We start from the raw sequence: 14,981 nt of genomic DNA on the forward strand, positions 1-14,981 counted from the left end.
CTTCAATTTAAGATCTAGAAATTGTTAAGGACGCACATGATAACAGGATTCATTTAAAGTGTGAATTGCTGAATTATCAGATTTTATGATATCTTCATACAAGCAATCAAACAGCTTTTACAGTTAAAGAAAAAAAATATTAGCCCTTCTGTGAATTTTTTTTTTTTCTAAATATTTCCAAAGTGATGTTCAAAAGAGAACGTGTATTTTGTAGTTTATTTTGCTATAATATTTTTTTCTTTGTAAGAAAGTTTTATTTCTTTCAGGTTAGCTGGAATAAAAGCACTTTTATTTCTTTTAATTATTTTTAAGGTTAATATTTTTAGCCCCATTAAAAACAAACCATTGCTGTCCAGTGACTTGCCTACTCAAACTAACTTGCCAAGTAAAATGAATTAACCTAGTTAAGCCTTTAAATTGCATTTTAAGCTGAATACTAGTATCAAGTAAAAATAACGTACTGTTACTAAAGCGACAACAAATGAATTTACAGTAGTTATTAGAAATTAAATATTTAAAAGTATTCTGAAAAGGGCGGCGGTCCCACAGTGGGTAGTGATGTCACCTCACAGCAAGAAGGTTGCTGGTTTGAGCCTTGGCTGGGTCAGGTAGCATTTCTGTGTGGAGTTTGTATGTAGTTTCCGTGTTGGCTTGGGTTTCCTCTGGGTGGTCCGGTTTCCCCCACAAGTCCCAAGACATGCGCTATAGGTAAATTTTGTAAGCTAAATTGCCTATACAGTATGTGCGTGAATGAGAGTGTATGGGTGTTTCTTAGTGATTAATTTGTATTTTATTTTAATTTTACTAATATATTTTTATAAAACCTAAATGTATATGTGTGCGACGAGTTTTCTTTGTTTGTTGTCTAAAGAAAGATAAAGTGAAAAGCTCTTTGTACTGCATGTTTCATAACATGTTCAATAAAAAAACTTTTAAAAAAATAATGAAACTATGTGCTCAGAGAGAGACAAATATTCTGCTCTGGCTTTATTTCAAACAGTTTCAGTTTCGTTTTTTTTTTTACAGAAAGTGAATGGCATACTTTTGAAACTGTCAGCTTGACCACTATTAGAACAATTACGCTATTACCATAGACACAATCCACAGACAGAAAATACCTACAAACAAGTATTAACATCCAATTATTAACATTCAAACCACTGCTAATCCAAAGTGATGAAACATGAACCAAATGTTCTTCATGGCTTGTGAACAGTGTATGCATCTGCATGATCTGCATAACTACAGAATCTAAACTAAATAAAATCACAACAGTGGTTTTGCAAATTAAAGTCTCATTTGAGCCTTCCTTTCAATCTAATCTCAGCCCGTCAAACCGATAAAGTCCCCCCACAAAAAATGCTGCCGAAAGCTGATGGATCCAGCACTGATCTGATGCAGCAGATGCTGAAGAAAGTGACAGGGTGCAAATGAATAAATTAGACCCAGTCGAACTGCACTTAGAGCCTGTCCTGTAACTGCCTTCCACAAACCATAGTGACAGCTAAATATACCCCGGTGTCTGGTAGACAATCTCTGAAAGCGGAGGGGTGTTCGCAGACTAGAGACGTCAACACACTGTTATGTCACACCATGTCTGAACAGCTTCCAACTGGATTTGTTCCTTTGAGGAAAAGGGATTTAAATATATTTGGCTATATTTATACCACACGAGACAAACAAAGCAAAAAGTTATTCCTGTACAATTGCAGTGTGAAGGTGTATTAACAGCATGTGTGATTGTTCTGCTGTGTTTTTTTGTTTTTGGCACAACAAGATTTCCACAGTGGACTCCTGTTTTATTTGAACGAGGTAGAAAAAACTTTCCTCATTCATCTGCATCAAACTACAATAGTTGTACATAACAAACTATTTAATAGTTACCAGTTTATTAATTCATAACAAAATACAAAATAAATAAAAAAAAATGCAAAGCAATGATAATAATGAATGATTTAATAAATAAACGAATTGCAAAAATTATTTCAAACAACAATTAATTAGAGATAAAAAGCCGGTCATCCCTTCCCCTCACACACTACTTTAATTATCAATATTAATCATGTGGCCATTGCTTATTTATATTCCCTTTTTTTTCTTAGATTTTTTTTTTTGTTTCTTTTGTAATGTTTTTATTGCTTTCTATTTCTTCTTTCTCTTGTATGTGTGTATATGTGATTGTTACTGATAGCAGTTAATTTGCTAATCTATGCATTTTACTTAAAGAGCCCCTATTATCCACTAAATAAGGTCATATTTTTTGGTTTTGGGGTCTCAAACAACAGACTGATAAGCAAGCAAAGAACAAAAACACTTATATTGTCTTATAATAAGCAGTTATTTTTACCTAATTATCCCATTGACTCCTGTATGATTCGTTCAGGGATTCATTTGTTCCCAAACCCCTTGTTAGCAAGATGCTAATCTGCGCTGATCGGTCGATGTCCCAGTCTGTTGTGATTGGTAGACTGGGTTCAGCGTGAGACAGAAAGAATTGCCCACCACAGCATACCAACATTGTTGAAGTAGTCAGAGTGCAGTGTGCAAGTGTGAGCCCAATGTAGGAGTGCATTAAAGCAATGCAGTTTAACACCAGCATATTGCTTTATTCTTAACCATGACACACATCCAGTATTAATCCACACAGTGGCAAAAGCTGAACTATTTTGAACCTTGACCGCCCACGTGTGTAGGACGAGCTGATGGTGGCCATAGCAATGACAATCAGCAGTGGTACGCAAGCACACAAACACATTTAAATCCGTAAACAAAGAGGCACACTTCCCGTTTTCAACGTGGTTTTAGAGGCAATATGAGAATATAAAGAGTTAACCAGATACACTACAAGCGATTACATGTAACAAAACACAATTAAATACATAATTTGCAAGCTAGAGTAAACAAGGATGCAACCATTTTAATAGCACTTACTTACACTTGTGAAACGGAGGAATAAACTGTACTGTAAAGTTCCTGTCAAGCTCTGAAAAAGTCCTATACATTAATAGTCTTTTCTGATCCTTCCTTTAACAAATGGGCAATGAATCCCACGCTGTAAGCATGTAGATTGCCGAAGCACTCATCAAAAAAATGCTGGGGCTATAATGCTCAGATATTTTTGCAAAACTAAACTTCAACCAAGGCGACGCAGTGGCGCAGTGGGTAGCACGTTCGCCTCACAGCAAGAAGGTCGCTGGGTCGCTGTTTCGAGCCTCGGCTCAGTTGGCGTTTCTGTGTGGAGTTTGCATGTTCTCCCTGCGTTCGCACAAGTTTCCTCCAGGTGCTCCAGTTTCCCCCACATTCCAAAGACATGCGGTACAGGTGAATTGGGTAGGCTAAATTGTCCATAGTGAATGAGTGTGTGTGGATGTTCCCAGAGATGGGTTGCAGCTGGAAGGGCATCTGCTGCGTAAAAACGTGCTGGATAAGTTGGTGGTTCATTCCGCTGTGGCGACCCCGGATTAATAAAGGGACTAAGTCGACAAGAAAATGAATGAATGAATTAACTTCAACCACTGACGCCTCACAGCCTTATCTTTGGGTAGGGAAAGTAACACTAACTTCCCCTCACACTTCAGAGCACAGCGTCTATGCGACTTGCTTCAACCAGGATCTGCTACAGTGTTTGTCTTCCTTTTTTTCCTTGTACAGTGTTTGTGGGCGGGGCCGGGCCGGGGGTTTCAATTTTATTGGTCTGTGTACGCACCAAATGGGAAGGGCTTGAGTTCCGTATCGATGTCACGCCAACACAGCTAAAGACTCTTTACCAAGGTGATTAATTTAAACCACTGTAAGTCGACTTTTTCATAGATGTATCAATACACTGTAAACTATTTCTGTTGTTTTCACGGTATTATACTGCATTTCTCAACAGTTGTTTACTGTATAAGCTGTGCACAGTGTGTTACTGTATATATTGCTGTTTTCACAGCATGATAATGTATTCTCAACATTTCCATACTGTGAACATGATTAACAGTATGCTACTGCAGATTTTACAATGAATTTGGGGGAAAAATCAGTTACTGTGCATCTAAATACAGTACTGCAAATGACCATGAAAAACTCTACACACACTTTATATTATTATTATTATGTTTATTTTATTTTTTTTTAAGTATTTTGTGAAGAAAAATAAACTAACCAGTTTCTTCAGACTGTTCAGTGCATAAAACTGTCCCCTGGTTTTCCATTTTTGGGTGTACTGCACCTTAATTTTATAAGGTTAACATGAAAATATTAAATCATTTTTAATCAACATAACTTTGTGCTTAACCAAAACGTAAACTGGAACAAAAGTAATTGATTCATGAAACCAAAGTCAGCTTAAATGTCAGAATGACCAGCCTGCTTTAGACGGATTCATGAGGATTGGGCACCCGTCACCATGGAGGTCACATCTCCGCATTTTCAAAACAATATTTTAAAATACGCACCATCTCTATAAATAAACCACAGACTTGAGTTTAAAACAACTACATTCCCGCATGAAAAACGGTTAAAACTAAATTTCATAACACATTCATTATAGAGCCATCTAAGACCGGGGCAAGTCTCACATGTCTAGCCGATTATAACCTCGTTTCGCCGGATACATGAGTGATGATGGACACCCTGGAGGTCAGAATCTCCGCTATCGGCAAAGCACGCTTAAAATTTACACATGATATCTATAAATAAACCACAGATTTGAGTTTGTAAGAACTACATTCTCGCATGAAACACTGTTAAAATTTCATTTTGTGACATATTAAACGCAATATTTATAATATTAGCTGGGCTTTCTCATCTGCCATTACCATTTGCTTGTTGATGTGAAATGAATTCTGGGAGAAAAAAAATATTAATTCTCAAAACACTTCAAACGAACTTTATTCTTATTGTCAAGGTCAGATATATGTAATAATTTCGCTGGTAAAGTGAATAAAAAACAATGTTACTATATTGTAATCAATATCACGTTTGCACTGGTTCGGTTCAGCACTCGAGCGACTCTGAATCGTATTGAACCGTTTGCTCGGGAATTATTTGATCACACGTGTTTACAAGCACATTCAGCAATATGCAATTAGTGTATAATTAGTGTATAAATGCGTGTGGCCAAGCAGTATTACGAAATAGTAATGAATCATATACAAAATGGAATCGGTTTTAGGCGGATTCAAATCTTTACTGTTCACTAAGGAGCCGATTCATAGAACCGAACGGACACAACTCGACCTGCAGGCAACGGCTCTTCTAATTAGAAATTCACCTGTCGTCTTTCATCCAGCGAATTCATCCTCGGTAAGTGTTTTAAAGTCAGATTCTGTCCGTTGAAGGATTGTTTTGTATATATTTCTGTGTATTGAGTGTGTAATTTAAAATAATTAACCAAGTGACATTAGTTGTAACGTTAGGTTCTTATGTTATGTCACGCTGTCCGTTAACAAATGGTATTTTAAACAAGAAATAACTGACGCCAGGCGGTAATTGTAGTGTTTGCGAGGTATTAGATACAGTGAGTTTATCTTGAGTGAGTTTTTGACCATACGCTAAGTTACCTGAAAAAACATAACTTTAACTTATTGTAACTGCATTAATAAATTCTCTATTTCAGCACAACACTGAGATGAAGGCGAAGTCACCATGAAAAGTTAAACGTTTACCGTTAAGGTAAGCTCTGGTCTTCACATAGTCATTATGACTAAGCTATCATTATGGTAAAATTTTTCAACTGTAAGTTAGTTATTTAAACTAAACTCATAATGAAATTAGTCTTAACTGTTTTATTAAATGGAGCTGAAAATTAAATGCAGTTGAATTATTTTAAGCTAAAGTTAATATTAACAAAATACATATTAATTGTCTATTTCTCAATAATGTTAACGAGCTTGATGTATAGTGTTTGTACATTTAATTTTTGGTGTTTAGGTGTACCTGAGGTGAGTGTACGTTCTGAGTACACAGATATAAGCCATATATATATATATATATATATATATATATATATATATATATATATATATATATATATATATATATATATATATATATATATCCATCCTATTCTAAGAGAAATTGATGGGGTCAGGGAATGATTTGTGTACAAATGTATTTTAACCCCGTACAGATTGGTATGGTTGTACCATAGATTTAGATTAATTAATGTTAAGTCTTATTTTACTCTAATTATATTTATCTGTTTTTCAGCTACAGTAATTGATGTTGAAAAACTGATGCTACCAATCACTCCTCACTTGATTATTCAAGGTAATGTTGATGTCTTCCTCATTTTGATTAGATTTTTAAATGTCAAGTTGTTCACAGATTTGTTTTGAGAAGTTTCATGTACAACCTCTTTTTCTTCTTCCAGCAGTTCCTAAGATAAAAAAATCTGGTGTTAAAACTATGGCTGTTTGTTGTATTTGCCTACCAAGTGCTGAGTAAATATTAGACAAACATTTTTTTCTATAACTGTTGTCTTTGTGTTTATTAGCAATTTTACTGGGCATATGTGTTTGTTTGTTTTTTCAAACAGCCTGGAAACTGTAAGTTTAGTTCAATATGTTATTTTATGCTATTCATTTTTGTCTTAACATGGATTGCATGTTGAAGCTATCGTTTCATAGTGGGAAAATGTAAAAGAGAATCACTGAATACAATGGCATAATGATTCTGCTTGTTCACAGAAGGTACTTGATTTAGTTTTCCTCAAGCGACACATCAGTTTTTATGACTATTGCTTGACACTTGAATTGAAGGGACAGTTCACCCAAAAATGAAAATAATAGCATATTTGGCATCCTCCACTTGTTTCAAAATAGTTATATATTTATTTTGTTCCGTTGAACACAAACTCGTATTTTTTAAAGATATTTGGTTCAAATATGGATGTCAATAATTACTGGTTACTAACACTCTTAAAAATATCTGCTTTAGTGTTTAACAGAAATTCAAACTAGTTTAAAACACGTGGAGTAAATAGTGGCAAAATAGTAAACTATTCCTTTAAATATTTTATTCTGAGACTTTTATTTATATGTGTCTTGTCTTTTGTCATATTGTCCTTCTAGCCCAGATTGTGATGGACCTGGAATGCGACACCAGTTACTCTTAAAACAAGAACCGAATAAAGCACAGATGTGGAGGGATTTGAAGAAAAAATAACTGGAGGGAAGGAACCTTTAGGTAAAAACACCTGCTTTATTTAGATCTGAAGTATTTTATTTGACATAGAGATTTATTGTTTTAATTCTAATTTAAAGCAAACAAGGTTGAGCACCCCTGGTCTAAAAGCTCAAAAATGCTGTTTCCGTGATAAGGTTAAATGTAGTTGAGAAATAGATTCATTAGGATCAATGCTTAAAGTAAACATTTTCTTCTCTCTGTAGACCAAACATGTTTACTATCCCTCACATTTTAATAAATTGTTTCTGTTTTTGTTTCTTACAGTGTGGGTGAACATACTACCTTAATGTCCAACAAAGGCTGCACCAGAGCTCATTTGATAGCACATATTCTGTCCTGTCTACATCTCTGATGACCTGGAAGTGCTTCGACATCAGTGAGTAATACATCTTTATATTGTCATGCATACAGGATTTCTGTAAGCTTAGCTTTAATGTTAGTTTGTAATCAGCAGTGACTGTTTTAAAAAATTAAGTATTTAAATTATTCTAAACGTTTTACTGATGCTGTGCACAGTAACGTTATGATGATTTAGTTTGAGGAAATGTCACCGGAGAGGTGTTCGTATAAAAAATAAATAAATAAATAAGTTGTATGAAATGACTCGATAAAATGTTTATTAGTCTCGCTGACATGCCATCACTGCTGCATATTGAAATACAGTAATATGAATTGACAGCAGAATATTACCACAAACATTTCATGAAGTAGGCTAGACTGCTCTTTAGTTCTCTGCTCAACTTTAACACATTTCCTCGTGTCGCTGAGCCTCTCTGCAGATTTTGCCAAAAATGAATGCTTAGTAATTACTTTGTTTTATGCAAACCAAATATCAGTAACTTATCATAAGCATTATTTTTTTTAAAAATCACCGACAGCTTTCATGTTCTCTAACGCAATCTTGTCTGTAAGTTAGAAGTGGATTTATACGTGTTAAAAGCCTTAAAGTATTTAATTAACATTAGTCACGGTAAATTAGATTATTTTATTTATTTAATTTTAAATATGTAGCCTTTTAAAGTCAGAATGAACTGTGTTCACCCCTCTTAAATCCGTGGAAGCACTAGTAGTGTGATCATGGAATCAGATATTCAAGCTATACAGAGTCGGACATTAAGTTAAGATGAGACTTTATTTTTTACACACCTGTGTGGACACCTGACTAGCGATCTTCAAGAACAATGCCCACTGATCTTTTCCCCATTAACGTTAGTGTAATTGTGAATTGACAACAAACTGTATTTCACCAACAAAAACAAATAAAAAACTGTTTTATATAACTGATGATATATATATATATATATATATATATATATATATATATATATATATATATATATATATATATTGATATATATATATATATATATATATATATATATATATATATATATATATATATATATATATATTGATATATATATATATATATATATATATATATATATATATATATATATATATATATATATATATATATATATATATATATCAATCAATATATATATATATATATATATATATATATATATATATATATATATATATATATATATATATATATATATATATCAATATATATATATATTAATATATATATATATATATATATATATATATATATATATATATATATATATATATATATATATCAATATTCAATATACAAATATATATTTAAACAGCAGTGCAGTGTTTCGTTTCTGAATGAATTAAATGGTTTAAGGGATGATTAGTTTTACATCAGTGATTGATTTTGCTTGTCATTTTTGCAGGATCATCATCATGTTGCTGCCCTTTTTCACTGTCCCTTTCCACATCATTTGGCCTTCATCATCATTTCCTGTCTTGTAGCAGTATTCTCACCTTTTTAAAAATTGTAATAATTTTTGATGCATTCATTGTTGACTGTGTGGAAATATAAATTTCTATCAACTAATTCCAAATGAACAATAATCTACGTATAACTGAAAAGTTATATTCTCTGGTTTTTAATTATATAATTTCATTAACATCCCAGCTAGGAGGGACATTAACCTTTTGTCTGTCTGATCACAGGCTAAGCCAAAGTAATGCAAATTGTCAGTTTCACAGCATGGGGTGTCTATTGTTTTCTCTTTTCGATCAAATGGTCAGGCGGTTTCTGTCTCCAGAACATGATGAGATTAGACCTGAGAAGCAGTTTACCCTGCCGACCACAACCCTTAATTTGCATACTTTGTTTAGCTATATCCCCTCCTCCTAAGAACACAATATAGCCATGAAATCTTTGTCTTAATTCAGACTAATTCAGACTTTTTGCAGACTTGTGAGAGACTTGTGAAAGAACTTGCAGACTGCGGACCGCTAGTAGGCTCTTGCAGACACATCTTAAAGACGCTGTATGACTGCAGATTAACCAACACGTCTCAATAAAGGAATTCTGCTTGTTTCGAGTCTCCTGGACTGGGTTCTTCCCTCTTTTTCACTCTTTATTTTTTTTTTTTACAACAACTTGGTGCCGTGACCCGGATAGAGACTGAAATCCTCAAATTCTCAACAATTTGCCACAAAAGACTGAAATCCACCTGGAATTCAACTTGAACCTTCAAGATCAAGGAAACTTCTTCAGACGGAATCTTCAGCTCAACGGCAATTTGAAGTCACTCAGCGGACGTCACAAATTCTCAACTATTTGCTGACTGCAACCCTGATGAACATTAAAGCTACCTGAATACAAAGATCAGATCACTCCAGACTGAATCTTTTCAGCTCAACCTCGATTTGGTGAGTTTCACTCTATCAAAAGAACCATACAGACCAGTCTATACACATGGTTATTCTCTGCTTCATCAGAGAAAAGTTAACAAACAGCTGCAGGGTTTGTTTAACAAAAAGTTATTCTCTATTTCAATAGAGAAGTAACAGTTTATCCTCTGTTCAGACAGAGAAGTAAAGCCTTACGTGCTATTTTCTTTTAAAAAGTTATCCTCTCTTCAGAGAAGTTAAGCCTTATGCGCTATTTTCTTTTCTTTTATTTCGTTTTCCCTCTGTTCAACCAGAGAAGTTTAAGTTTAGCTATACAAGCTAACTGATGTTATCTCTTGTTCAGGCAGGAAGTTTTAGCAACATGTGCTAATATTGTTACCCTCTGTTTCGCCAGAGAAGAAATTACTACACTTTCATCTGAAAAGTTTTAGTATTTTTACTTTGTGATAATAAGCTCACAAAATGTTCAGACAGAATACAAGACTGATCACTACAACTGAAAAAGGTAGTTTAAAAACTCCTTTATTGTCAGATCAGGATTTCAAATCGCTGCTACGACAGCACATGGACTCAATAACAGAGTCAGTCAGACTAAATTTGACAAAGAAATTTAGCATTGACCCAGATGATGTTTGGACATTAGATGAATGCAAGAAAGTGCTCGATGCATGCATTCGCAAAAACAATGTAAAAGGCATTATCTGCTGCTACAGAGAATTCAGTTTATCTCGAGCTAAACAACAAGCTCAAGCTAAATCAGAATTAGAAAAACAGATCCAAGAGCTTCATGCTAAGATAACTTCATTAACAAAACAACTGAACCTCAAGAAATCAAAAACTGACATTGAGGAGATTAGTCATCCTGATAACAAACATCCTGCCTTACAAACTGTCTCTGAAACAGACATTTCCATCCAATCAGATAGTGATTTGCTCATAGGTTCAGTGGAGGTTTGTGGTGCCAGAAGATCAAAGAGAACTGAGAGTTCACACAACAACACTTCTGTTGTTCAAATTCAAACAGTTTCCAGAACACTAGGACCTAGAGAAATAGACAGATTATCTCAAAGCTTACCATCAGCACGCACAAATTTTGCAGAGTTTAGCAGAGCACTAATCAGCAAAATGCGTCTTTATGACATGTCATTAACAGAAGTCACCCAGCTAATGTCTCAAATTCTCACTGAATCTGAATTCAACAGTTTTGAGCATACTGTGACCTCTAAATTACAACATGCCAGTAAGGATGATTTGAGAGAGGGTGTTTTGAAAGCTCTAAAGAACATTGTTGGCCCAAAGATTGACTGGTCAAAAGTGACTTGTTGTGTGCAAAGGAAAGATGAATCTGTGAATGAATTCACTGAGAGATTTTGTCAATCCGCCATAACTTACAGTGGATTAGCTGATAATTCGGACAGTGTGCTAGATGATAAGGGACCCCTAGTCCGCATCTGGTCAGATGGCCTTGCAACTGAATACAGACAAGCTTTGCCATTTCTTAATATCACCTGGTCTTCCACCACTCTCAGAAATAATCTGAACAGTTTAGCTTTGTGGGAAAGAGACTCTTACATCAAAGACAGAGTCAGATTTGAAGCAGCCGCCACTAAGGTCAACACAGAAAAGACATCAAATCACAAATGTCTTAGAAAAAATATCTGTTGTCATTACTGTGGAAAAAAAGGACATTGGATGAGGGAGTGTAGAAAGAATAAAAAGAACTTTAAAGAGATGAACAGGGTAAATCAACTTCTGAACAGTTTGCTAAATGCCCTCAACATACCCCTCCCCTCATCACTAAATCCATTGAGCTGTCCACAAAGATGCTAACCATTTTTTGGCTGTAAGTGCTTAATGTCCCAGTTCATTTACAATTAAGATGAAAGACTCTTTGTAAAAAGACACAAAGGAAACTTCTTCCTTTGTATTAGGGAACTCTGCTTAAGTCCACTTACAGCCTTGAATGTGTTTTAACACATATTTTCAATCACTACCCATTCAATGTTATGATGTCTGATAGGACTGATATTTATTGAATGATAGTTTGTGTCACACATTTTAAAGTTTGCCCACCACACTCAGGGACAGAACAGGACACACAAACCAGTGAGGAGCCCAGGGCAGAACTGAAAGCAACAGGCTTCAGGGGCCGCACCCTGTGGTGAAGACTCCCTTTTTCCCCATTCATCCTCACCTCACTGTTTTATAGGTGTCATGACTTTAAGATTAGGAGACAGAAAATACACAACACTATACGATCACCAACTTAACACAACCACTATACGATCACCTGAATAACTAGACACATGAACTGTATGATCATACAAGTCTATGCATGAATACTGCTGGTCTGCTGTTTCCTTGTTTTCTTGTGTGCAGGTAAACACAAACACTGCATCTTCTCAGGAAACACTCTAAACCAGAGCATCACAACGGAGATCCAGGAATGACAGGAAGTCATCAGATCAACTCTGTACTGGAGAAGAACCACAAGAAACACACCTCACAAAAGACTGAACACTATTCACAAGCCATGGACTTTCAGAAGATCTACAGTTTAACTACATGATTTTTTTTTTGTGTCATCATGTAGGATTTATGACATTACAACTGATTGTCATAAACGTGTGAACAGTTTAGAAATCTACACTTACATCTACGTAGATATTGAAATGACACAGAATAAGTTAAATGTGCCTGTAACTTTTCAAGTTACATGACTAGAAGATGGGGCTTCTGTTATCAAACAGAAGCCATTGAATGGATTTAGGAAGGCTTATAAATTTAGATTTTTTTGTGAGAGTTTTTAAATAACTCTCAAAGGGGGAACTGTGGAAATATAAATTTCTATCAACTAATTCCAAATGAACAATAATCTACGTATAACTGAAAAGTTATATTCTCTGGTTTTTAATTATATAATTTCATTAACATCCCAGCTAGGAGGGACATTAACCTTTTGTCTGTCTGATCACAGGCTAAGCCAAAGTAATGCAAATTGTCAGTTTCACAGCATGGGGTGTCTATTGTTTTCTCTTTTCGATCAAATGGTCAGGCGGTTTCTGTCTCCAGAACATGATGAGATTAGACCTGAGAAGCAGTTTACCCTGCCGACCACAACCCTTAATTTGCATACTTTGTTTAGCTATATCCCCTCCTCCTAAGAACACAATATAGCCATGAAATCTTTGTCTTAATTCAGACTAATTCAGACTTTTTGCAGACTTGTGAGAGACTTGTGAAAGAACTTGCAGACTGCGGACCGCTAGTAGGCTCTTGCAGACACATCTTAAAGACGCTGTATGACTGCAGATTAACCAACACGTCTCAATAAAGGAATTCTGCTTGTTTCGAGTCTCCTGGACTGGGTTCTCTCTTCTTTTTCACTCATTCATTGATTTTTTTTACAACAACTGGTTTTAATGATCAATTGTTCATTAGTGTTCTGTTGCTCTGTTATATTGAATTATTGCTACTGTTTTAGCATGGTTTACACAATAAACCTTTATTGTGAAGTTAAAGTTTCAGTTTTTTTATTTTTCTTGTACGTCTTGAACAGTTAAAATAACACTTGTGCAATTTTTGAACATTTTTTACCCATTATAAAGTATAAAGTATAAAATAAAATAACATTTAATAACTGTAAAATACTATACAGTAATAATGAAAGTAACATTAAAATACCGTAGTTCTTCATGGTAAAAATGTACAATAAAATACTGTTTTCAGTTTTGCAGTATGTGCACCACTACTGTAATTAGTGTTACAGTAAAAATCAACAACAGTAAAATGATGTATTACATTTTACAGTACATTTAATACTAATGTAATTAGTATTACAGTAATGTTACTGTTTTATGAAATACAGCAGCTACTGGATAATTGTTGCCAGTAACTTACTGTTAATTTAACAAGAAATCGTTTACAGTGTAGTTTTAAACATGGTGCACTTTCAGATTTAAGCCTTAGCTGTATATTTCACTTCACTTAGAGCCGTGTTACACACTACATGGAAGATCATTTTCTAAAACCCATAATAGGGGCTCTTTAAGAAAATTGTACTTTCATACAACAGAATTAACGAGTTAAACTCTACTGTTATTTTGGGATTTCCGCCTGGATTTTGCCTACCCAAATTTAAAAGCTTACCAAATCCACATGCAGAGGTGTAAATGCAAAAGTTTGGTATCATTTTAAAGAAAACCCTTTGAATTTTCATAAAACACTATTGAAAGTGTTTAAAATAACTTTATATTTTGTCTGTGTTATAATAAACACCTAAAAAAAGAGGTGATTTTTGTATTTTTTTTATAAACTCAAATTTGAAAGTGTACCTTTTAGGTTCTGTGTGGTCTAGGGTGCTGTAATTAATTTTGGTGGTTCCTGCACATGTCTGTAATTATAGGAAAAAAGAAAAATGTCTCTACCATTATTTATGCAAAAGTTATTGTATTCCAACTGATGAGAGGTGTTATACAAGCCACAGGGCTCGATCATTGTTTTCATATTTCACGATTCTTTTGTTTGATTAAACATAATTCACTGTGTTTGGACCACGTCAGACATATAAAAGGATTACTTATGCCTATCACCTCAAAAACAGAGGAGAAATGACCCTGAAGCACACAGCATAAGGTAAGAGATGACAGCTGTCTGTGCTATCTAGGGCTGCTTAGTGTTCATAAATGTATTGTTTTCACTTCTGCACCATGGAAAAACACAGCTATTCATTCAGCAACTGTTTGATATGTGAATATAGTTCAGTAAAAAGAATGCTAGAACCGTATGAGCACCGGCAAGAGCTTTCATTAGAGCTATAACTTGTACATGTGTCATATGAAAAATATGAAAATAAACCAATGTAAAATACCTTGCTCGGGTATCCAAAATACTGTGTATTTCCGTGTAAATAACTTTTGTACAGTAGAAAAAAAAAAAAAAAAGTGCTGCATACAGTATGTGCATAAAATATAGATTCTACACCTTCAAACGAAACCACTTAAGAGGGTCTGGTGCAATGCTAGCTCCTTAAATCTTAAAGTGAACGTCTATGATGTCACGGA

At 34.4% G+C, this 14,981-nt stretch overlaps 1 protein-coding gene and 3 long non-coding RNA genes across 5 annotated transcripts in view; 3 read left to right on the forward strand and 1 right to left on the reverse strand.

The window, feature by feature from the left end:
- tyw1 (tRNA-yW synthesizing protein 1 homolog (S. cerevisiae)) overlaps window positions 1–14,981 on the reverse strand; it is a 134,123-nt gene that overhangs the window by 62,621 nt on the left and 56,521 nt on the right. The gene's annotated exons all lie outside the window — the stretch shown is intronic.
- Window positions 2,124–14,336, forward strand: LOC141377808 (uncharacterized). Its single transcript, XR_012390727.1, has 2 exons — window positions 2,124–3,825; window positions 13,852–14,336. It is a non-coding gene; the product is annotated as an uncharacterized lncRNA (long non-coding RNA).
- Window positions 4,155–6,368, forward strand: LOC137487736 (uncharacterized). Its single transcript, XR_012390726.1, has 3 exons — window positions 4,155–5,286; window positions 5,600–5,655; window positions 6,193–6,368. It is a non-coding gene; the product is annotated as an uncharacterized lncRNA (long non-coding RNA).
- Window positions 6,984–13,439, forward strand: LOC141377807 (uncharacterized). The gene is made up of 3 exons (XR_012390725.1): window positions 6,984–7,170; window positions 7,435–7,546; window positions 8,946–13,439. It is a non-coding gene; the product is annotated as an uncharacterized lncRNA (long non-coding RNA).

Source organism: Danio rerio, chromosome 15 (assembly GCF_049306965.1).
Source record: "Danio rerio strain Tuebingen ecotype United States chromosome 15, GRCz12tu, whole genome shotgun sequence".
Taxonomy (NCBI): domain Eukaryota; kingdom Metazoa; phylum Chordata; class Actinopteri; order Cypriniformes; family Danionidae; genus Danio; species Danio rerio.